This window comes from Bemisia tabaci, chromosome 4, assembly GCF_918797505.1.
Source record: "Bemisia tabaci chromosome 4, PGI_BMITA_v3".
In the NCBI taxonomy this organism is placed as follows: domain Eukaryota; kingdom Metazoa; phylum Arthropoda; class Insecta; order Hemiptera; family Aleyrodidae; genus Bemisia; species Bemisia tabaci.
Window position 1 is genome coordinate 54,307,621 of NC_092796.1, and position 24,881 is coordinate 54,332,501.

A 24,881-nucleotide genomic window follows, 5' to 3' on the forward strand; every position below is an offset into this window, starting at 1 on the left:
CTGTAAAAAAAAAAAGAAAATCACATGGTATTTACCGCAAAGTCAGGATTTATTTTAGGCTAAGTTTAAATCAACCCATTTCCAGATTCATGCTTTGTCCCGTGAGGCAAAATTCAGAAGAATAATCCTTTACTGAAGTATAGTGGTATCACCAGCTTACTTTTAGTGCTCTATGATTAAAAAAACATAATAGGCTTTGTTTTACATGATATTATCTTTTAGGGTAAAGGGGTTGCTGTTATTATTAGAATTATTTACAAAACTCGACAAACTCAGCTTAAATCTTTGAGTTTATGCGGGGAATTAAGGTCGCATTTTTTCATTTATTTCTGTCATGCACAATTTCCCTACATGCATAACCAAAAAATAGATTTAAAAACTCCTCAAAGGTTCTAAAAAGAGATGATCAGATTTAGATATCACGACAATGATAACTTATGGTGATCGTCAAAGATGAGTTTCATCAATCATCGGAAGAAAGCATTAGTATTGCTACCTTTGAGAAAATACCATCCCTCTTCGGATGTAACTTTTGCCTCACACCTTTGAATTACGCTGAGACAACCAACGCGGTATTTTTATAATATTTATCTCTGTCTATGAAACCCTTCACTGCCGTAAAATCGGTTAAATAAACGAGTACCTTGACACAAACAAGAATATGAAATACATCAATTCGTCAGCTCAATTAATTAGACCAGCAACAATTACACCATGGAGGGGGGAGGGGAGAGAGAAGTGATGGGGCCGAGAGAGGGGCACGCTGGATTTAGAATTGAATTAAAAGCACGAATGTAATTGGTCAAGAATCGGAATTACAAAAGACCTCACAAAAAACACCGTCAGATTATCCAATTTTTTGATAATTTTTCGCGGTCGACAACCGGGGTTTCTCCGAGAAAATCGGGAAGCCGAAACGGAACAGCACTCGCTTGACGACGCGGAGAGTGAAAACTGAAAGAAAAAGTAAAGAATGGGCGACGGCAGGTTGACCTCAGTCGGGATAATACATAGAGGAGCCCGATCGTTGCATAATAAACAATGAAAATAATGAAACGTTTGGGCGAAGATCAGAGCTGCTGATAGGAGGCGCCGCGCCGATTGTTACGAAAAGGAAAAGCGGCGCGCGGCGCGCCGCGGGCTGTCGTCCGCGTACGGCGGGTTGCATCACGCAGGATGTGGGATGCAGTTTACAAGTAGTGCGTTACAGTTGCCTGGTTACGCACCGGTGCGGCACTGGTGATTACTCCTACTCAACGGGCTCGCGTGAGGTTTTCGGTGTTTCCGAACAATGCTGGGTCGTGTGCTCTTGGTCGACAAGGCCTCTTAACCTGCTCAGTCGTACTCAGGGACATGATATTTGGACATATTTCTGCCAAACGGACCTATGTGCATTAAGACGTGAGCCCTGAGACCCATAAGAACATATGCATAACAGAGCTCACGTCATAATTCACATAATTCCGTTTGGCAGAAATACGTCCATTTGAACGTTTTCATGCTAAAAGAAACTATGTGCATTGGTTATGCGCGCAACATAGTTCCTTTTAGCATAAATACGTCCATTTGAAAGGTCTCGCTCTACGTATCCAAACTGTGACATTCGACGGTGAAACTGCTTAAACGCGAGTTTAGTTTGCGGTGTTTCAAAATCTCCGCTTCCATATCACCAAAAGTGGATGAATCGACGTCATTACTGGATATTTTTACAGAACAATCCTCATTTGGAGAATAAAAATCAGGGAAGTTTCCAAGAAATGACGTTCAGTATTTTTAAATTTAAAAAATTAATGATGACAGGGATTATGCTGCGTCGCAAACCGGTATTCGCATTTCTTCGGCAAAATCTCCGCTTCCATGTTACCAAAGGTGGACAAACCAACGTTGTTACTGGGCATTTGTACAAAATATTCCTCATTTGGAGGGTAAAAATTAGGGAAGTTTCCAAGATATAATGTTCATTATTTTTGAATTTGAAAAATTAATTATGACAGAAGGTATGCTCCGTTGGAAACCGATATCCGTATTTTTGCAATCTCACCGACGGTATGAGCAGTGTTGAGAAATCAAGTAGTATCTACATCGGGCCTTTTTTGAAACGAGCATTTGTTGCTTATGCAAAGTGATGTTCATTGATTTTAAATACGACATTTTTAACGGCAGTTAAAGAGACTATATTGAAAGTCTCTGAAACAACTATACTTATTTGACCTAAGCGTTTAATTTTTCTCTATGTGCCGTATTTATTCATTAATTTTTAAGCTTTCTTGTGGAGACACAAATAATCAGAATTTCAACAAATTTTTGTGAAGAAATTCTGAAAGCGTTTCCGCTGTGGGTTACGGACTTAAAACCTCCCGTAGGAATTAAACTGAAGGTTGAAGTTGTCGCTTATCATAGATGGAGAGAAAGTTATAAAAGTTTTCGGAACTCTTGAATATCCTCTTTCGGGAATCAATTGATGAGTGTCGGCTCGTAATTGCCAGGAACCGATCTTGAAATTAGCACAAGCGGAACTGGGTCAAATCACTTTAATTCGAACCTCATCACTTCCTCGGTTTGAGAGCTTCATTAAATATGCCTGTGGACTCTGCAGGTACTTCTGTTACCTTCTCTTTGCTCAACTCGAAAGCTTCAAATTAGTCCAGGCGCCTGGTAAGTCTACCTGGAATTTTGGGTACACAGCGATTTTTTTGGCCTACTTTATGTTTTTTGGGTCGCTGAATCCGAATCTGAAGTTTCCGCACGCGTATCTGGTGAGCATTTTCCGCTATTTTGAAAAAATGGCCTAAAAAGGCCTTTTTTTGCGGTTTTTTTGATATAGCGGCTACGGATGAGGAAAAGTCCCGGATTTAGCTAATGTTTTGAATAGCTGACATAATTTGGAAGAAAATGGTGTATACATATGTTAGGTTTGCTTAAAAATTGAGGAAGATACAGCATCGTGAACATCGCGCCTATTCACGTTTTCGCGGCGCACCCGTCAACGCGCGATCCGGCTCGCCGCGGTCAGCCAAGTTCCGAAGCGTTCTAAAGTTCCGAAATCCGAGGTTCCTCAATTTTTGAGCAAACCTAGCATATTCATATACCATTTTCTTCCAAATTTTGTCAGCTATTCAAAACATTAGCTAAATCCGGGACTTTTCCTCATCCGTAGCCGCTATATCAAAAAAACCGCAAAAAAAGGCCTTTTTAGGCCATTTTTTCAAAATAGCGGAAAATGCTCACCAGATACGCGTGCGGAAACTTCAGATTCGGATTCAGCGACCCAAAAAACATAAAGTAAGCCAAAAAAATCGCTGTGTACCCAAAATTCCAGGTAGCCTCATTTTTAGCTACCAGGCGCCTGGACTAAATTAGATTGCTTTCGTCGAGACGTAACGAAAGATCGTGAGAGTTTGGAAATATCCATCAAAAATCTGAGCTTTGCGTAGAAAAAAGGTCTTTCATGCAGATGCTTTTCGAAGAACAAAGAATAAGTGCGGATAGAGTCACCAGTGCATAAGCACAAGGTAGTGATCATATGATCACTACCACCATGATGATTTCATACACTGCACACTGCAAAATTTCATGACTTTCCTCAAAATTGAATCTTTTATTAGGATTTTTATTATTCATTTTGCAACTCTTGAAGGCTCATACGGTGGTTTACCTTAGCATGGCAGCGTTAACCAAAATGAATCAGTGAGAACGAAAACATACCAACTCGAAAAAATGAAAATAATCAAGACACACACAAAACTGCATTTTAGGTGAAGAAGTTGCTTTAAGAAAAATATTTTTTCTGCCGAAGTGCTGCCGAAAAGTGAAAATTTTCGAGGTACCGAGTTTGTGTGTTTTCGTTCTCACTGATTCAAATGTTTTGCGGGGGGGGGGGGGGGGGGCGTTACCCATATCGCCTTTAAACGTAAAAACGCGCCTCACATATCTTACAAGTATTTTCAAAATTTAGAATCACCAATCACCAATCATCTAATCACGATTCTGTGATCAGCTCAAGCCCATTAGACACCTGGGCGAAGATGCGCGACTGTTGCATTCTGCTCTGCTTTGCACGCTCCTGTCGAAAGTGAACGCTATCGTGGCGGCAAGTCACAGCCTCCCCCCCCCCCCATCCCGGGCCCCCCCTGACCCCCCTTTAACTCCCACTGGGATTCAAGTCCTCCCTGGCATTATACTTGCCTGCTCGACCGTTGAAATCCCTCGTCCATCTCGCGAATCCATCCTCGCGACTTGGCGCTTTTCTTAACTTTTCAACTTAATGAGACGACAAGTTCTAACTGTCTGATTATTGCTGCTTGATAGTTTCCTTCCTCTTCAACGCCTCGTTTTCACCTCGCCGTTTTAGCTCCGCGAAAAGAGCTTTTTTAAGAGAGCGAACGGTTTAAAGTGAGCAGGACTCGCAGGGGCTTGTGCAGGAGAAAGTCCGGTCAGAAAATTGAGAGGAGGGCGGGTGAGCCGGGTGGGTGATTCTAGTAACTACTGCAATATCGCATTTATTCTTGCGGAAGGACGAAATAGCCCATTAAGCGAGAATGCAACGGAATTCTGGCTTTCGTTCTTTCTCGATTTTCTTTTTTTCAATACATGTAGTTTCAACTAGTGGTCGTTTGACCCGGAAACATTACGGTCTCGATGTATTTGATATCCAATTACTTTCTCTCTTATATGTTTCGAGAACTCGTTGTATATGTTCCCTTGTTAGTGTGATAATTGACTATCCACTCAATTCATCAGGAGAAAATACTGAGAATTACTCAGAATAGAGACCTTTTTATAATAAAGAGCGGTTGAAATGTTCCGACGAAACCTCACATTCATCTATTTTTTTCATGTATGAGCTCATTGAGTCGAGGTTCAAACTTTTTTGGGTTTAGAATTTTTAAAAACGGCAATTATTTATAAAGAGCAACGTGCAGTCGAGCACCTATACTTCTACGCGTGGAGATTAACATTTTTCATGTTTACAAATTTTAACGAATGCAGATACCATCTCAGGAATTATTACAGTGTTTTGCCGTCGAAATACCCTCATGATAACCACACGAGTCCATTCGTTAACATACTACGATAAAATGACGACTTCTATTCCCATACCTAGTATTGAAAGAATAAAGACACACAAATTCGTGTCAACTAGAACTGTTTCCAGTCGGGGTAGAAACGTTTAATTTTATTTAAATTTGAAATAAAATATAAGCACTCGATACGGAGTTTGGTATATCTCGAACAAAGATTGACATCTGCCTCAATTTGTTTCGATTCCAATAGGATTTTAAGTATTTAAATACAAAATGATACCATCCCGGCGTTATGTATATTAATTGCTATACTAATGTCCATTGCTAAAACTTCCCCAGTAACAATATGACATAATCAAAATGTTAAAAACTTGACATTGAGTAGTTTCTCATTTAAAAAATAAAGCAGAGCGGGAAGTCTGTAACGTCACAAACTGAGATGCGGGATATGGTAGTTTCACAGTCGAAACGTTAGATGCTATCATTCAAATTCATTCTAGCATATAAAAATGTGTATTTTTTGATGCGTCGTAAATGTGAGGCTTTACAGACAATGGAGATGTTGCATGTGTGAGGAATTTGCGATTTGACTGTTGATTCTTAAGTAAAAGTTCGCGAGAAACAAGATAGTGCCACTGGTTTTCTCTGAAATTAACTCCCAAGCTCAAAAAACGCTCTCAAGTTGAGGCCAAAATGGAGGGGATATCCCACGCTATCCTGAGAGTCCACCTCTACATCAAAACAAACTCTCTCCATGCAAAGATAGGGAGCAAATACATTGAAAGGGGTGCCACTTTATTTGGAGACTCCAAAACTGAAAACACGGCAACCCTGCTAATGTACTTGCTCCCTATCTTTGCATGGAGAGTTTGTTTTGATGGTAGAGGTGGACTCTCAGGATAGCGTGGGATATCCCCTCCATTTTGGCCTCAACTTGAGAGCTTTTTTTGAGCTTGGGAGTTAATTTCAGAGAAAACCATTGGCACCATCTTGTTTCTCGCGAACTTTTACAAAAGAATCAACAGTCAAATCGCAAAATTTTCAAATTTCTCACACATGCGACATCTCCATTAGACCACAGAAAAATTAAACATTATCATGATGCTCAAATTATCATCAGAAGTACGAAAACATCCTCAATGACCATCACTATAGTGTTATCGGATGTTGATCAGCTCTCGTTTCAGTGCTTAAAATTACGGGTTAGGATAGGTGAGTTTTTTCAAGATTCACTGAACGGGTTGCATCATAGTCCAGCAAACCTATCATGGTCATCATTGAGGGTTTTATCACATCTCTGAAGATCATTTAATTCGTGAAATCTTCCGTGGTTTTTCTTCTCTGTTCGAAGAAAAGTCTGTGACAACTGCGAGGAATGATATTGATTGGTTCTCCTTTAAAAAATAAAATGGAACCGGAGATTTTTGAACACCGCAAACGAGATGCCGGGTCTGGTAGTTTCATCGTCGATTCAGGTCTCTCAATGAAAAAAAGCAATCAATACCTGCTGAATTTCAATATACTCCCTGCCCTATCAAATTATTTCTTGAAGAACACTAGATTGAACGCCAGCTCGTTATGCAACTTAAGACGCAACTTTAATACATTAGGAGAAAACGATGAACTATGGTTGTGCTCAAGTTAAGGTCAAAAATATGATAAAATCATTCGGAACGCCCTAAAAATATCATAATTTTTTTGACGACCACCATGTATCACTGAATCCCTGAAAGCGATCGTTAACCGTCCCGTCCGTAAAATTTAGCATAACGTAGCTTGACGTTTGAAATGATGTTAATTTTCACCTTAACGAGCATTCAATCGCTCAGCCCTAGCACAATCACCGCATTATCACACTTTAAACCGAACAACTCGCGATCTTCAAAATGACAGTCCAAAATAATGGGAAGCAAAACCGCACCAATACAAAATTCACGTTCCGATGTTGATTCTTACGTTTTTTTAACTGTCGAAGATTAAACGCGGGGCACTCAACGAAATAGAGGCGGTAAATTTGGGGGGGGGGGCGAAAATCGGGGGAGTAAAGTAGATTTGAGGCGGCAAATCCGAGGTAAAGATGCCTGCTCGCGATCACTGATTGTGAGCACTGAGAAGTCTGGGGACATTATCCTTGCCGGGACTCAAGACTCGAGAGTCCACAGACCCGGGCCATGAACCATGCTGTGCATAACCGCGTATCCAGCATTAGCTTGCCATTAGAGTTAAGTCGTTTTTCCCCGGGAGGCAAAGGAGGAGGTACAGGAGTCAGAGGACCACAGAGCCGGAAACTTGTCACGCTGTGATGTTTTCCCGCGACTTTGATGTTTGACGCGACGCGTGTCTGCTATAGTCCCCGTGTTGCCTGACCAACGCTGATTTGGGATCCGTCCAAAATACCGAAATAATAGTCGATTCACAAACCAGCTACGCAAGCACTGGAAATGTCCGAACATTGATGATTCCGAAAAGTTGCCTCTGAAACCCGATGGCCGTATAAAAAACATCGTTTTTAGACAAATTACGGGTCATGCTGTCCGTGATGAAATGCATCGTTGGACACAAAACTGAACATCATTAAGAAAACGATTCGAGCATATTAATTAATGGTCAGTCAAAAAATGCGGCTATTTCGAGATCTAGGATCTATTATTGCCAAATACGTTCAAATGAGGACAAAACACGCGATACTGTTCTCCTGAAAAGCCATACTGCTGCCGAAAGGGGTTTTCGCCTTCATTCCAGGGGTTAGGCAAAACCAGCTCCTACGAGTTGATAAAGTCGCATCCTCAGACATCGAACCAAGTCTACATATACGCGATATTGTTCTCCTGAAAAGCCATACTGCGGCCGAAAGGGGTTGTCGCCTTCATTCCAGGGGTTAGGCAAAAACAGCTCCTACGAGTTGATAAAGTCGCATCCTCAGACATCAAACCAAGTGTATATATGCACATATACAAGGGTAGTCAGGTTTTTACCTGGTTCTATTGGTCATTAAATGTCTTGTACTACTGTACACATTTTGGCCAACACGGTGGCCGTCATAAGGTCGCAAATTTCTTAAACCCTCATATATCTACGAAATTACACTAACATTTTTCTCAAACACTTGATGCAGCTGTATGTGTATATTATCGAGTGCACCTCTAGACTATTTTCAGTGTAATTTCGTCTATGCGCGATCTTTTTGCGAGGGCTTGAGAAATTTGTGGCCTGTGGGCTGATTGTTGAAATTGATAGGCAAAGCTATAGACATAGGAGACATACTCTGGTAAAAATTGGCGATAGGAGCTGCGTTTCAAAATACCATAGGAGTTCTTATAGCCGACTAAAGAAGGCTATTGAAAATCATATAGCTGGCAGTAGAAAGCGGAGCAAATCATATAGCCGGGCAATACGAAGCTATAAAAAAGTATACAGTCGGGCTATAGTTCCTATCGCCGGGCTTTACACTTTATCTCCATTGGTTTTTCGCCATTGGCTATAAAAGGCTATAAGAAATTGTGTAGAAATTCGTGTGCTTCGGAAATCATTAAGTTTGATACGGAACCACTTTAATATTTACAAAACACACATTATATTTTCCTTTCAAACATTTTTTTTTTCATCAATTAAAATGAGAATAATCCATACAGGATGTGCAAACATTTCAAAATCATGAGTTGAATAACCCTGACTCATCGAGATCAAATATTAGAGCCTAACACAAAGCGGAGCGGCGACGCACTGGCGCCTACAAACCTAACTGGGATACTTCACGCATTGCGCAACGCGTGAGGTATCCCTGTTAGGTTTGTAGGCGCCAATGCGTGTTCCGCGCTGGCTGCCCGCCTACCACGGCGCTTGAAGCAACTATTTCACACCAGAGGTATTGCATAGTATCATACGAAACTGAAGGCGCTCTAATATATTAGTAATGGCAGGCATCCATCAAAAGTACGGAGCTTTCCTCGCAAAATAAATCAAGAAACTACGGCCAAAAAAGAGAGCAGTATTCTAAAAACTCACTAAGCCCTAGCATCCGTAATTAGTAACGTTTAGCATACACTTCATCGTCTGGCTGTTTTATAATCGCCATCGGCTATAAAAGGCTATAAGAAATTGTGTAGCCGGCCATAGAAGCTATTAGAAATCTTACAGCCGCCTGTAGGTCTGGTATTTTGGAACACATGTTATACTGCCAATTTTTACCAGGGTAGGGAGTGTGAAGCGATTGTGTTGGTTGAAATAGGTGGTTCCTATAGACTAAAGGAGAAAATGATGGACTGACAATAGGGTTCTGTGGATTGCCGTTTGTTAGTCTATTACCTATACCTCATTTGTTCATTGCAACCATCCGCTTACACCAGTATGATTCCTCCATATCCTTTTTATCTTCTTCGTCTATCGCTTTGTCTACCAAGTTCAACACATAACCCGCTGATGACGGGTACCAAGTTGGTCTAGCAGTCGTCGTCATAGTAATACATAAGAAATTGAATGACCCAAAGCCTTCAGGTATGAAGCCTGTTGACTCTTTAATAAATTAAATAAGTATCCCTGGTAAAAATTGGCAGTAGAATCTGTGTTCCAAAATACCATTGACCTACAGCCGGCTGTAAGATTTCCAATAGCTTCTATAGCCGGCTACACAATTTCATATAGCCTTTTATAGACGATGACGATTAAGCAACAGCCAGGCGATTAAGTGTATGCTAAACGTTACTAATTACGGATGCTAGGACTTAGTGAGTTTTTGGAATACTGCTCTCTTTTTGGGCCGTAGTATCTTGATTTATTTTGTGAGGAAAGCTCCGTACTTTTGATGAATGCCTGCCGTTGCTAATATATTAGAGCGCCTTCAGTTTCGAATGATACTGTGCAATACATCTGGTGTGAAATAGTTGCTTGAAGCGCTGTGGCAGGCGGGCAGCCAGGGCGAAACACGCATCGGCGCCTACAAACCTAACAGGGATACTTCACGCGTTGCGCAATGCGTGAAGTATCCCTGTTAGGTTTGTAGGCGCCAGTGCGTCGCCGCTCCGCTTTGTGTTAGGCTCTAATATTTAATCTTGCGGAGTCAGCGTTATTCAACTCATGATTTTGAAATGTTTGCACATCCTGTATGGATTATTCTCATTTTAATTGATGAAAAAAAATATGTATTAAAGGAAAATATACTGTGTGTTTTGCAAATATTAAGGTGGTTCCGTATCAAACTTAATGATTTCCAAAGCACACGAATTTCTACACAATTTCTTACAGCTTTTTATAAGCGATGGCGAAAAAGCAACAGCCAGGCGATAAAGTGTAAAGCCCGGCGATAGGAACTATAGCCCGGCTGCATAATTTTTTATCGCTTCGTATAGCCCGGCCGTATGATTTTCTCCGCATTCTACAGCCAGCTATATGATTTTCTGTAGCCTTCTCTAGCCGGCTATAAGAATTCCTATGGTATTTTAAAACGCAGCTCTTATCGCCAATTTTTACCAGGGTAGACATGTATGCCACTTGGATGATGACCGGAATAGTGATCTGACAACGGCGGTGGGTTGGCGTATGACTGGGTTTACCACCCGCGTGACGCTGCAGCGAGCCCGTGACGCGATGCGATGCCCTCTCAGACTTATTAAACCGTTTCTCATTTCAAATTCAACGCCGCGACGCGACGCGACGTCTGTCTACCTCCGCGTCTACGCCTGCGCGCTTCGGCTCCAGCCCGACGTCGCGCCGCGTCGCCGCGTTGAGATCAGGGTTTAAGGTCGTGCACCGCATCCCAGACAAGATTTCGTCTTACCAAATACGTTACCATTCCACCCGCAGAGGAAACGAGAGCTATGATCTCAACGACTGGTGACGCTCGGGCTGGGTGATTGTTTCTGCTTTAATATCACTCTTTAAAATCGAGCAGTGAAATTCGGTGCCGGCGTATATATACACGGAGAAAAAAACTTCGTGCGTGGGACCCGAAGTTTAGGTCATATGGATCTCTGAAGTTTTCGGATTGAGCATTCGAACACTTAAGGTCCAGCTGCTGAGGTTTGGATCACACATCTGAAACTTCAGATCTTACGTCTGAAGTACTTCGGTTTTCACACCCGAAGAACTTCAGATTTAAGAACTGAAGTTTTAGATGTGTGATCCAAACCTCAGCAGCTGGACCTAAAGTGTTCAGATGCTCAATCCGAAAACTTCAGAGATCCATATGACCTGAACTTCGGGTCCCACGCACGAAGTTTTTTTCGCCGTGTATAGAGCCTAAAAACTCTGAGTTATACACTGAAAAAAAAGTTACAGGCTATATAGACATACCATCCGTTGCGGGCTCGAAGGCCGAAATTTCCGGGTGCTGGAGCCGTAGCTTCGATTGTTCCGGGTGCTACGCCCGAAACTTTCGGCCTCTCAGTCCGGGACACGGCCGGTATGTCTATACAGCTCGTTTCGTACGAGTTTTTTTTTTTTTTTTTTTTTTTTTTTTTTTTTTTTTTTTTTTTATTTCAGTGTATGAATGCGAGGTAAAACTAGCATTATAATAGCGTATGGCACTCCGAAAAAAAAGTAAATTCCACTCCATATGTCACTCCGTAAAGAGAAAAGATTCAACTCCGCATTCATGCCACTCCAGGTTTTTGGATGCTACATAGACTCTGGCAAGAATTTCACTCCGAAATTTTCAACCGTGTAGGATGTCCTAAATCGAAAAACGGAATATGTAGGAATCGATCATTTAGACCAAAACAAGTTTGTACGATGACATTTTTTCATTCAAGCTACTCTAAGGGGAAATATGGCCCCTCGAAGTTTCTCTAAAAAAAACCAATTTTTTTCACAAACAATTTCTATAATCATAATAATGTATAACATCGCAGAGCAAAATAATTGTGCCTACAGCGGAAATAAGCGCAATTTTGCAAAATCACACGTAGAAATTTTTGATCGTACTTTCCCGCGGTGATCTGGTCCCGAGGAATAATTTGATAAGTTTTAACGGTCCCAAACTGGCTGAGAATTATCTAGAAGAATGGTGAAATCATTTTCTTTGTACCTATTTTATTCGACGATTACGGTTGTGTACAGGACGGACGGATATCGACAGTTCCATCACTACTACGGAAATATTGAGTCATTCATCTCCTGTTAAAGATCGCATCTTTGTTTCATTACTATTTCCGCCAACGGGAAGAATCATAAAATTCGACGATCGCATGCAGTTAGAAACGTAGGCAAGTGATGAAAAATATCAACTAATAAAAGCCCACAGCCACTGCATAGAGTGACAAACATAGTTTAAATCAAGAGAAGGCTTTATCCACACGGGAAAATTGACCATCAAAATTGAAAATAGCCGTGCTTCAGTATACAGTCGACTAGGAGTCAGGCTCAGTGTAAAAACAAGCCGTAAAAGTTTTTGAAAGCATTATCTAAGAGAATGGATATATGAATGAATATTTTCTCCCTTTAGTTTTTTAAGTCATTGACCTTAATATAGAATTAAAATATATTATTCAATCTCGAGAGTGTATGTTGAAGACGAAATTATAATTCTGAAGTCAAGCTCTAAGTATAATGATATCTCATCGAAATGTACGTTACGGTTTAAACAGTGTAAAAATATTTTCCCGTCTTTTTTGAAATGTTGAAATAATCTGGAGAATATTCAGAGCAGGTTTTTCCAGGAGAATAAATAAGAGGAAAAAATTTCGTGAGGCGATGAGGGTCGGCGGCCGTTTTGTACCGCCCACTGCTCTTTGTCGAAGTTTATATTCTCCCGCACAATTTGAATGACGTGTCTAATCAATACGCACGAAAAGCAATACATCTTAGAATGTAATAAAAATGTTCCTGATCTTCATCCATCATTTGGACGCTTTAAGACGGTTTCACAGGGACTCATTATCCTTCCTAGCATATTCCTCCGTCCAACTGTAACGACATCGCCTAAAACCTTTTTTTGTGTAGTGGTGTATTTTGAGCTCCGTAAAGTTGGCTGACCAATATGGAGCACAAATTTCAAAAGTAGGTCCAAGATTTAGCGCTTCAATTGTGCATAATTCGTCGCTTGGCTGACTTAAGGGCGTAACTGCACATCGAGATGAGCCCGGAAAAGCATTGAAACGTATGGAAGACAGGGTTCATTGCATAGTGCAGTTACGCCCTTATGTCAGGTAGGCGACGAATTGTTCTTCAAGTTCAGCTCATATCGTCAAAAGATTAAAAAGCTACAGCCTGGGAACAAAATAGTAAGCCAACTTCACGCCCCAAAATCGTTTTTCGAACTCTTGTGGGGAATTTTTGCGAGGAACAATGGGACTGCATTTTGTAATTTGGACCTATAAATTCTGGCTCATCTGAAAAAACACTTATGTGCATAGGGAAACTAACGGCACATACGTTGTTTCTAAACCGGGCCGGAATTTATAGTTCCTAATTGCTAAAATGTAGTCCAATTGCGCTTCGCTACAAATATTAAGTACTCCAAATGTTCTTTCGATACCCGAGGAGGGATTTGAAATCCGTCGAACCGTTTTCTTTACTACCGGCTGATTATTGAAATTGATAGACAAAGCTATAGACAAACAAGACAAGAGTGATTTGCAGGAATCCTATTGATGGAAGCGAGAGGTTGCAGTGGACAAAGGAGGTAGGTAATAGACTAACTAACGGCAACCCACAAGAGACCCTATAGTAATTCTATAATTTTCTCCCTTAGTCCATAGCAATCACCCATTTCAACTAATTTGATCGCTCCATACTCCCAATGTCTTCTTTGTAAGTCGCTTTGTGTATCAATATCAATGATCAGCCCGCAGACCCAAAAACCGTTTATGGTAAGACAACTTCACGCCCAAAAACCGTTTTTCGAATGGCATCCAAGCGTCTTGCTCAATTTTCATGTCCATTCGGTGCGCTTTCGCAGCAAAGAAATAATTTTCAAATTCAGTTCGATAAGTGGATTGCATTTTGCAAAAAGGAACCACGAGCATTGCAATGTTGCTAAGATTGTGCAACTTCTTTTGTCTTGGGAAAACCCTGATTGTCTATTGACGGTTTCTATTTTACTCGCTAAAAACTGTGAATCTAAGACAAAAATTACCCCGTAAATTTCATATTTTTTCAAGATTTCAGTTATTTTACTGCAAAGGACGAACTTGCACAATCTCAGCATCATTGCAATGCTTCTGGTTCCTTTTTGCAAAATGCAATCCAAGTTTGCTTGGAAGTGATGATTTTTCTTTTGTTTGGAGTGTGCAGTCTGGAGGACGGAACCGATGCAGTGCGGAACCGAGTGACATTAAAGCAGCGCAGCGTCGAGATGAAAAATGAAAAGCGTCAAGCTTAAGCATCATCATTCACGGATGAGGGCCGGGATCGTGGCCGTCGGAAGGAGGCCAAGAAGAGGCCAAACTGGAGCCAAGCAACTTCTTCATCGCTCATCTTCCATCGGTATCTGAGCGGTGAGCGCTAACGAGGCGACACGCTCCGGCCTCAGTCGGGCCGCCATTCCACGATTTTACGCACTTCTGCCGGATCACGCGAAAAAACAAAAACAACAGAACATAGAGCAGGAAAAAGTGTAGGAATTGGACGGATTTAGATGGTTATGACGAGCCTGTGAAAAGGACCTTGTCTTACAAAAATTTTAGTTTGGATTATTGGTAGCACTGCATGAAGGAAGAAAATCTGGAAATGTCGGCGTATGTTTGACACTGAAATTTCAACAACTGAGGGAAAATGACGTCTGAAAGCCCCAAGACAAAAATTCTGAAGTCTTAGGTTAAATTTTTAAGTAACGGGTTCTACCATGCCGCACACTGCACAGAAAAAGAGGCGGGTAGCACCTTTTGTTTGGTAAGATAATTGAACTAAAATCACTTGTAGAGGCTTTCTGGAGGCTTCTAAAGAGCGTTTCCCGTTGCTGACTCGAAATCGCAGGTATCGAAATTTTCCCCCAAAGGCTCTCTTAGAATGATTTCTCATATAATACAAGGCCCCTTTTTACAGATCCTGTCTTTACTTTCAGACAAAACTGAAGTTGTTGGTGAGACCACCAGTGTAGTTCGACAAATCATGGGGGAAGGGGAGGCAAAAAGCTATTTTCCTCTCACGGGAGTGTGCTCGTGCTCGTATAAGGCGACTTCATACGATGACACATTTTTTGGGGGAGGGAACAGGAGCCTCCAGGACCCCTCATCTTCGCCCATGGGTGGGACTGAGTAAAAGAGTGATGACGTTGATCGCGGTATTTCGTCGCCTACCTGACATAAGGAGTAACTACACTCTACAATGAACCCTGTCCTCCCTACAATTCAATGCTTTTCCGGGTTCATCTCTATGTGTAGTTACGCCTTTATGTCAGTCAAGCGACGATTTGCCCTACGCAGGGCGGATTTCTGCAAGATACAAGGCCAGAAAACCTGCATTTCCTCGTGTATGCAACACGCACTGTCACCGATTAGGAATAGTCGCTACTAATTGTAAGCGTCACTAAAAGTATCGTGTTTCGCGATGCAGTGAGGAAAATTTCAGCATTTCAGAATACTATCGAAGAGTAAATTCCTTAGAAAAAATTGATAAACCAAACGTTTAAAGATAAATCCGATGCCGCTTCTCATGAAAAGTGAAAATATTTTGAGAATGCCTCCAGTCCATCATCTTTTGAGCGTTTCTTTGGAAAGTATTCCGTGGAGATATCTGTTTGGGCTTCTCAAAGAAGTATATGACCAGAACCTTATTTTTGATTCGCGGAGACGTAGCCAGGAATTTTTTAAAGGGTCGAGGGTCTTAATCTTCAGAAATGTCTGTATGAAAGGAATCTTAGGAATTACGGAGAATCACCTTTTTCAGGAGAGGGAGAAAGCTTTAATACGTTCGTATAAGGGAAGCGCTCAGCGGTTTTCTATGTAGGCGCGTTTCTAAAAGCCCCGAGGAAGATGAGTACCGTTGAGATAAAAGAACTCGCTCACCAAAATTTCAACTATCAATTTTTGGAAAAGTAATGTACACTACCTACTGTTGAAAAATAAATTTTAGAGCAACGATTATCGTCCTCCGAGCTTTGACATAAGGAAAATTGAATAAGAGTCACGGATTAATCTAATCTAAATATGTTGATGGGCTCCTCTTCACCATCTTGTTGTTGAGCTGGTGCGCCATGGTACATACCACTAGCATACTAGAATTCTAAAGGCAGGTTGAAATCAAAAAGCTATCCCTATCACCTGAGCGCTGAAAATCAGGTTATAAAACCCCACTCAAAAAACAAAGACGCTTCATATTGACTTTTGAATCCGCCCCTCCGAGCAACGAAAAAATACACATTGGATCTAGAGTCCAGACTCTTAAAAATATTGACAAGAAAAAGTACTCTTGATTCAATCAGAATCTAGCTTACATCAAAAACCAAGCCTCTTAATTTGAGCGGATTTCGTTTTGATTCAAGCAAAAATCCGATTGAATCGAGAGTATTTTTACTAGTCAATATTTTCAAGAGTCTGGACTCTAGATCCAATGTGTTTTTTTCCAGTGAGTATTTTGACGTTAGGGACTCTATATTCCCCGAAGATTGTCTCCATTACGATTGATATTTGACAACGACTCGGGCAGAATTTCAGATTGTCGTCGACAGCGACAGCGATTGACATACGAAAACGAAGAAGGCTCATTTGATAAGTGGGTCTCATTTTCGTACGGGCCACGACCGTGACGTCTAACGTTTACCTCCTCGGCAAATTGGTCGTTGAATACGCGGATTCCAGCCGACAATTTTTCGACTGAGTAATCAACCATCCCGCGATGCCCCCGTCATAATTACGCACGGCGGTGAAAGGGGCCGCAAAATCGGGGCTCCGAAAAATCATCCGCTTCAAACGTAAGAGCGTAACTACATTACAACGCTGCAAAATTGCCATTCGCAAATTAGACCGAGTTCATAAGAAAGGAACCAATCTATATTTTACTGGAAAAAAAAACACATTGGATCTTGAGTCCAGACTCTTGAAAACATTGACAAGAAAAAATACTCTTGATTCAATCGGATTTTTGCTAGAATCAAAACGAAACCCGCTTAAGTTAAGAGGCTTGGTTCTTAATTTAAGCTAGATTCTGATTGAATCAAGAGTACTTTTTCTTGTCGATGTTTTACGAGTCTGGACTCTAGATCCAATGTGTTTTTTTCTAGTGTTTCGAAAAGATTGAGTGAAGAATGTTTTCGAGAGCCACTAGCCGTATGTTTTCTCCTGAAAAAAACTGAAAGTTGAAAAACAGAAATTAGTTTGTGAAAAGAGGGGCTAAAGTTCATTTTCTACATTGAGCCTTATACAGGAATAAAACTTCAAACATCTTTTTCTCAGTTTCAACTTGATGTGGGTTGGTTCCTTTCTGATGAACTCGGTCCGATTGTACCTTTATCGGGAGAATATTGAGAATCTGACTGAAAACTTGACCGATTTCTCCTCTGATCGTATACGGAAATTGGCAAAATTTTGGACAAAAATAGCGCTGTCACGTCCCTTTAAAAATATTAAATTGCCTCGTTAAATTTTGCAACCTTGGAATGAAGATGTGTTCCTTCGTCTGAGAACGACGGAACGTCCTCGCTCGAATTTTGACAGACGTAGACGTTTCTAAAATGACAATGAGGCGGTCCTCTCAGGAAATTAAAAGCACGGAAGTACCCGGAAAACAAAATTCGGAGGCCCAGCTTTTCGAGATGAAGCAAACAATTCCCCTCTCTACCCTATCTTTCTCTTTCTTTCCCCCTCCGCTTAATTTGTCGTAATTTTCTGATTTGTGGGATAAAAGAAATGACAGATGTCTCCCCCTTTTTTTAGAGGATAATGATAGGATGAGAGGCGACCACCCCTCGTCCTTTTTGAAGTCTGTGGAAATAAATTGGAGCCTTTTTCAAGGTAGTCTCTCCTTGCCCTTGGAATGCTTTCTTTTCGGTTGTTCAACTTCAATCAATACTATTTAATTCAAACGGATTCCGCGTTGATTAATTTTACTCTCATATTTACTTTTTTCAACCATGCTCATTTTAATGGGCTTATTTAGGGACTATTCTCGTTCAAAAGATAATGCTAATTTCCAAAGAAATTCCATTGACTTTCAAAATGCGTCCCCTAGTTTAAGCTACTACTTCGCACCTAAAAATGCACTTTACCTCATTTAGCCAGCGCTTCCATTGAAGCCTGTCCCACTCGGACTGGAAACCAAGAAAGATAGGGCGACTCCCGGAGATGCGAATGACTTTCTTATTGCACTTCAATTCTCGGAATACTTCAATTTGAGATTTACTTAGGTTCACCGTTTCAAGCTCGGCATTACTGTATGGAGCTGAAAAAGTTCAAAAAGCATTAGCCGCGTCAAAGTTTTGGTGCCAATTTGGGAACTGTCAACATAAACCTCAATATAGAAAAATAAAAAATTGAACACGAGTGGAGACATTTAAACAGAACTAGATACGTGGTCTGGTAATTTCACCGTCGATACATCATTACTCACATACTCTGAGAAAGACTGCAAAATATCGCCACTTAAAAAACACTCCCATCCGTTATCAAGTGGTCTCTTTTTTGGCGGAACATTCAATTTTTGAAAATCGATCTCCAAGGTCGATTTCAAATTTCACGCCCGTCGAATTCAACCCTGTGAGAACCTCCTGAATAGAACTTAATTCGTTCCATTTTTAAAGACGTAAATTCTTTTCGCACTGAATTCGTGTTTTAAGCTCACAGCGGAAGCTTCTTTTTGATAACGCCCGAGGATTTAAACTTATCTCGAGCTTCCTTCTTACCTCAACCCCCGCCCCCAACCCTCAACCCCGTCTCTCTCTCATCAAAGTAACTTCGCAAAGTTTCTGCCCACTCGATCATTTACCAGTGGCGTGTTGCGCTTTGCGATATATCGATTTATCTGCTATATAAGCCTACGGAAAAGGATCGGCAAACAGAATGTTCGCAACGAACACCTTAATAATCGATTCTCTACCATAGCTTCAAATGGGAAATTATCGATAGTCGATCATTCACGCCTCGCCACAGTCATTTACACGCTTCCCTGCGTTCAAGTAGGACTTCGGATTATGCTTTTCATAAAAAAGGAGATATCTCTCTGGATGCATCCTCTATTTCTGCGTCTTTTTGTTACGATGGATTACTTCTATTTATACCGGATTTCTGTATAAACAGACTTGTAATCGGTCTGAGGCTTCTAAGCATGAGAAAATTTGTGTAATCAAATACTTACATTAAACAATCTTCCTATTTTATGAAATCGCGGGGAGGATAACATGAGAGTATTTCCGCCCAATTAATCGTCAATCTTTTTCTTTTTTTTCAAATACCATGGTCTTAAAAATTGGAGGGTATGGATTCAATCGATATGAGCGATAGTCATTGATTCTATTGACAAATTATTGAAGACCGGTGTCGATTCGATTGACATGAATCGATCAAAAAATATTTGAACCGATCAGCCACGGGTTTGTCGATCGATTCACAGATTCGTCGATCGACTCGCAGGTTTTGTCGATCGATTCATGGGTTTTCCGATCGATTCACGGATGTTGATCGGATCGGTGTTGATAGATTCACGTTTTTATAGTTCGATCGTTCATGCTGCCAATCGAATCCATACCCCACGACAAATACACCTATAGATAAAATAGTCAAAGTGTGTATTATTTTTAAAAAATAACGTATCAGCAACTTATAACATGACTAAATAGTAGGTGACTCTAATCTATCTATGAAATCTATCTATGACTATGACTCTATCACTTATGATGTTGCTGGACTGTGCTTTTTCAAAAATCGTCATAATTTGTTAATGTGTATGCAAAAATATGTTATCAATATTATACAGATCATGTAAACATATCTCTTTTGGATGAATTTAAGTCCAGTTAGAGAGAAAATTGAAACGCCTGACGGAAAAAAGTCACGCAAAACATATAAGTGAAATGGCGCATTACTAGCATAAATACACAATGAAAGTCATATTTGTTACCATATTAATGAACGTCATACAGAGGTTAATCTGGTTTATGATCAATATTATGATGAACATATTTTCAGATTATTCGTAATTAAAGTATGTCATAATTTCATAAAATAAGTTCATATAAACTTTACCTGGGTAGAGAAAAAGATTTTCTCCAATTATCACCAAATCTCGAAGTTTCCACTGGGGTAAAACAAGGCCTTTCAGTATATGAACTTGCCCACTCCGCATATTTTTCTCTTGACAAGTTGGACCTAAGTGCATAAATAACTCTTAAATTAACACGTAAATGTGAGTTGAATTAAATAGTTTGAAAGTAAAATCCTCACCCCCAGAAAATGGTGTATTAGAGTAGGTTGAATACTGGTTAACTTTTCTGTGACTTGCAACACGTTGTATCGATTGCTAAACACTTGTTGCTCCCGCGTAAGAAGCGCCTTCATTTCGTACGGTGGAGAGCTGTAGGGCGCATGCATAAGATGCTGCCTATCTTCTTATTGAAGGCGACTTGTGAAACTGACTCAAATGCCAACCACATGGTATGGCGCATACGTGCAACAGCTTGTACATTATTTGTAAATATTAGAGGCTACTAGATTGTTTGTTTTATTTCCCACAGTCTATTGAATAGTAGAGGCATTTAATATTTTCCAAAAGTGCGTATGCACCAAATTTCTTTTTTGTATAATTGCAGTATCTTTTAGTGCACATGCAATTAAAAAATGGGCGAGGAAATGAATGAACCAATAAACAAGGGAAGACGTAAAACACTTTGATGTATGACTCTAATCAACTCTCACGCAGAGCACGATTGCCATTTTGGAAATTTTCAAAATGAATTCAAGAGAGAGCAATCGTTTCTTTCACTTAAGAAGCGCTCTCGTTTAGTGTGAATACTTACTTTTCGGTTTAGCGTTTACTTACACTAGAATTAATCAATATATTATTCGGCTCGATGAAGAAGAGCCAGAACCAACATTATGAATCAAATATGTCATTTAAAACTGACTTATGCATTCAACGAATAACTTAGCCTTTGGTTTCGGGGGATAAAAAAAAAAAAAAAAAAAAAAAAAAATCTATATTAACACGACTCTCTGAACTCGTCTAAAAAACCTACATTACTACATTCAATTTCCACTCCTAGTAATTTTTTCCTTTTAAGCCACACCAATATTATTTCTTCTCTCAGTTGATTTCGAATAGTTTTTTTTTCTTCCTAGCAAAAATTTTGAATAGATGAATACTGGAAACAATTACTTTCACACTTTAGTTGTAGAACTTTCATATGTGCCCACAGGTATTACGTGAAACTTCTATTAGGATGAATATATTAAGATACTAAACTCTGCCGTGCCAAGTATAAACGCCGTATGAACCTTCAGTTGTTGCCATATCAGTGGTGATGGGGGGGGGGAGTACATACTAGGAAAATTCGGAATATTCTTCTCCCAACTTTTCAGGCAATTTTTCTCGCATTTAATCTAGCATATCTAAAAATATCAAGGTAAAATATGGATAACTTCCCTCAAGAATAAATCTTTTGCCGTGGAAAATTTGGCAACGTTTGAATGCTCGTCCGACGTTCCTCCTTAGTATGACAGAATTTTTCCTGAGGTCCTCCGTCTATATATCATCTGTGTTAATACTGTTGATATCAAAAGGGTCTCTCTCCAGTAATGCATAAAATAAAGCGCTTCATTGGAGTTGATGCATGCCTTTTGCAGCAATTCAACCGTTCACCGGACCTACCTATGTAAAACTTTATTAAGTACTTCAGATTGATGTCCACACCGAGGCGGTCTCGTCTTGAGGGGTCAGAATAGCCGATCTGACGCAGAAATTCGTCTTGAATTATCAGCGGATTTTCGTCCGATTTCAAACGCCTTTCTTCAGCACCTCCGTACTATCAACAGAAATCAAGAGCTTAGTTCATCGAGAGGTTTTGGTAAGGGTAACACGAAAAATATTTTAAAATTATTTAACCCTCTATGGCATAGTGTTACTTATTCGTAACAACGCATTAAATGTTTTTTAAAAAACCCAACTACTTTTCTGTGGCAGAATTTTTCAAATTTCAATAAATTTTTTCTTCTTTTGAAAAATTTATTACCAAAATTTTGAAATTCTGTGAAAAAATTTGAGACTCAAAGCTACAACATGGATTTTGGTCCTCCAGAATCCAAAACCGAAAATAAATTCATGCCATAGAGGATTAAGTTCTAAGGAAATATTTTAGAAACAATACTTAAATCATGAGTGGAAAAAAGATGATTGCACACAGCATGCAATAGAATTATGTTATGCCGGTTTAATATTTGAGATTTGCAAAATCATGTTCTACAATATAAAATCATGATAACGCGAATCAATGAACGCATGACACCTGAAGCGCGAAGCGTTTCAGGGGGATGGATTGCGTAGCGGTATATTATAAAAATCAGCTGAAAAGCGAAGTTAACAATTTTCACCCCGATAATAAAAGTAGGAAATCAGAAAATGGATGGTAATCAAAATAAATGGAGTCACTCGACAAAATGTCGCATTCTGGTCTCTTCAACATTATTTTCATCAGTAATGCCAGACATTTACTGTGCATCAATATGGGAAATTGCGAAACCACGTATCTCAGTTTGCGACGTTGCAAACTTCCTATCATATTTTATTTTTTCTTTGGAAATCTTGTCAACGAATTTAGAAAACTGCCATGCTTTTCCCACTCAATCAGTAGAATATTCTGTATAGAATTTAATCTATAAAGGCTCACTTTCCTTCGAAAGGAAACAAGCTGCTGGTTCCAACACTACTGTGTTGGAGAGCTCGCCTTTGGGAAACTATTAACAACTATTAATGATTTTTTTCTGAAATTGTATATGTATTAAATGAATCTTTACCCAATTATCAGAGGTTACATGCCGATGCAAAATGTTATGACGTAATTTCATATGACAAATTTTTCACATTACAATGAAACCATATGATTTAATTTTAATTTTTTTTTTTAAATCAAGTCGCCAACTTGAATAAAGGTTATACTTTGTTAAGCTGGCAGTCTGAAATTCTCAATTTTTATCGGCACAGAGTTCAAAGAAACTATAATTGAGCACGGTTCGGAGGAATGTTTCTACCATAATTCTTACACAATACTTATGGTATACACTAAGAGTTGAAAAGGAATTCACTTGAATTTTAGCGTGGAGCTCGAAAGACCACTTCAAGCCTTTGTATGCGAGTGGCTCAATGGAGCACATCTCGCCTTTGTAGGTATGCGGTGGCTCAATGGAGCACCTCGCGCACTATAAATAGCACGGAGCTCAAAAGAGCACTTCATGCATCTGTATTTTAAGGTTAAAACGAACTCTAAAGAAACTCAATGCGAGGCTCAAACGAACTCTTAAGCATTCTTAATGCGAGGCTCAAACGAACTCCCAAGCATTCTTAATGCGAGGGGTTCAAACGAATCCTAAAGGTACGGCAATTAAGACGCGGAATGCCGCCGCGGAATCTGACGCGGCGGACGACCCGAGCGAGCGAGGCGTCGAGTTTGTTTCCGCTCCGCCGTGCCCGGCAACTAAGCAGCGGAATCGCCTCCAAAATTCCGCCGCGTCCGTCGGCAGTCTCGTCATCAGTATCCGATGATAACTCACGAGTGTAGGTGTGTTGTGCCTTGCTATAATAAACATTCGCCACGGTTCTAAAGCTCCAATATTTTTTACGAGAATACCAGCCAAAATATCCCTTCGTTAAATTTCCAAAAGTATTTTTGAATGAGCAAAACAATTTTTAACGCACGTTGGCAAAAAACCCCAACATACAGCAATAAAATGTTTACAAAAAGTTCAAGATAAGCTCCCTATCAGTAGTTTCAAACTAACGAAAAAAGCTTGAGCAGAGAGTTTCAAAATTGCAAGCAAAGACAACCATTTTTTTTACTTTCAGCCATGATGTTCAAAAGAAGATTCGTCGATCAGGTTTCTATATAGATATATAGCAACGTATAAATAAATTGTTCAGATGCCAAAAAGTCATGTAATAGTTATTCCGTTTTGTTTTTATAGATTTATTTCCTGGAAAAAAGGTGTCAAGTTTCTTTTACCTATTTGTGTGGTATTATTTGCACCTGGCACGAGGTAGGATTGCCATGTGTTGATATCGTGCTAAAAAAATTTTTTCTTTCATGAATCCAATAAGTCACGATGGCCCGCAATTTCCCATTGGTTTCTCCACCGCGATTCACGTGTCGGCACATAGACATGAAAAATCATCGAAAACCTCGGCGGACGAGGCGGAATCTCCGAGGGATTCCGCTCCGATCTGTTCTCGACAGATCGGAGCGCCGTGACGCCGCGGACGCCGCGGCGTCGCTCCGCTCCTTAGTTGCCGCTCCCATTGAAACGCGTGTAACAGATTTCCCTTGCGTCCGCCGCGTACGATTCCGCGGCGGCATTCCGCGTCTTAATTGCCGTACCTTAAAGCATTCTTAATATGAGGTTTAAACAAACTCTGAAAGGATCCCAATGCGAGTCTCAACCGAGCTCTCAAGCAAACCTTCTATGGTACCAATAAGGATTATCCATTAATTATGCGCAAATCTCAATCTTAGTCTTAGTACCTTAAAATTAATTGAACAAATTATTAAATCACGTCGAGGTCACCATGTTTTTTATTTTAAGAAATAATAACAATTGCAAGTACAACTGCACACAAAAACTGCATTGAAAAGATTTTTTTTTTTTTTATTGAGTGAAATAACAACAGTCTGCAGACACAGTATTTGGTTGAAGTTGGATAAAAAGCCTCGCACGGGAACGATCATTGGCTAAAAAGAACGAGTGGGGAGAAACTCAGCATTCTGAGATCTCCAGCAGAGTACGCTAG

General features: G+C 40.1%; 1 protein-coding gene across 1 annotated transcript in view; it reads right to left on the reverse strand.

Annotated features, from left to right (window-relative positions):
* The window catches only part of Phlpp (PH domain leucine-rich repeat protein phosphatase), an 88,657-nt gene extending 70,327 nt beyond the window's left edge, over positions 1-18,330 (reverse strand). The window contains exon 1 of the mRNA XM_019047163.2: positions 18,163-18,330. The gene's annotated coding sequence lies outside the window, so the exon portion shown is untranslated. The remainder of the gene's footprint in view (positions 1-18,162) is intronic.
* Between the last annotated feature and the right edge of the window lie 6,551 nt (positions 18,331-24,881).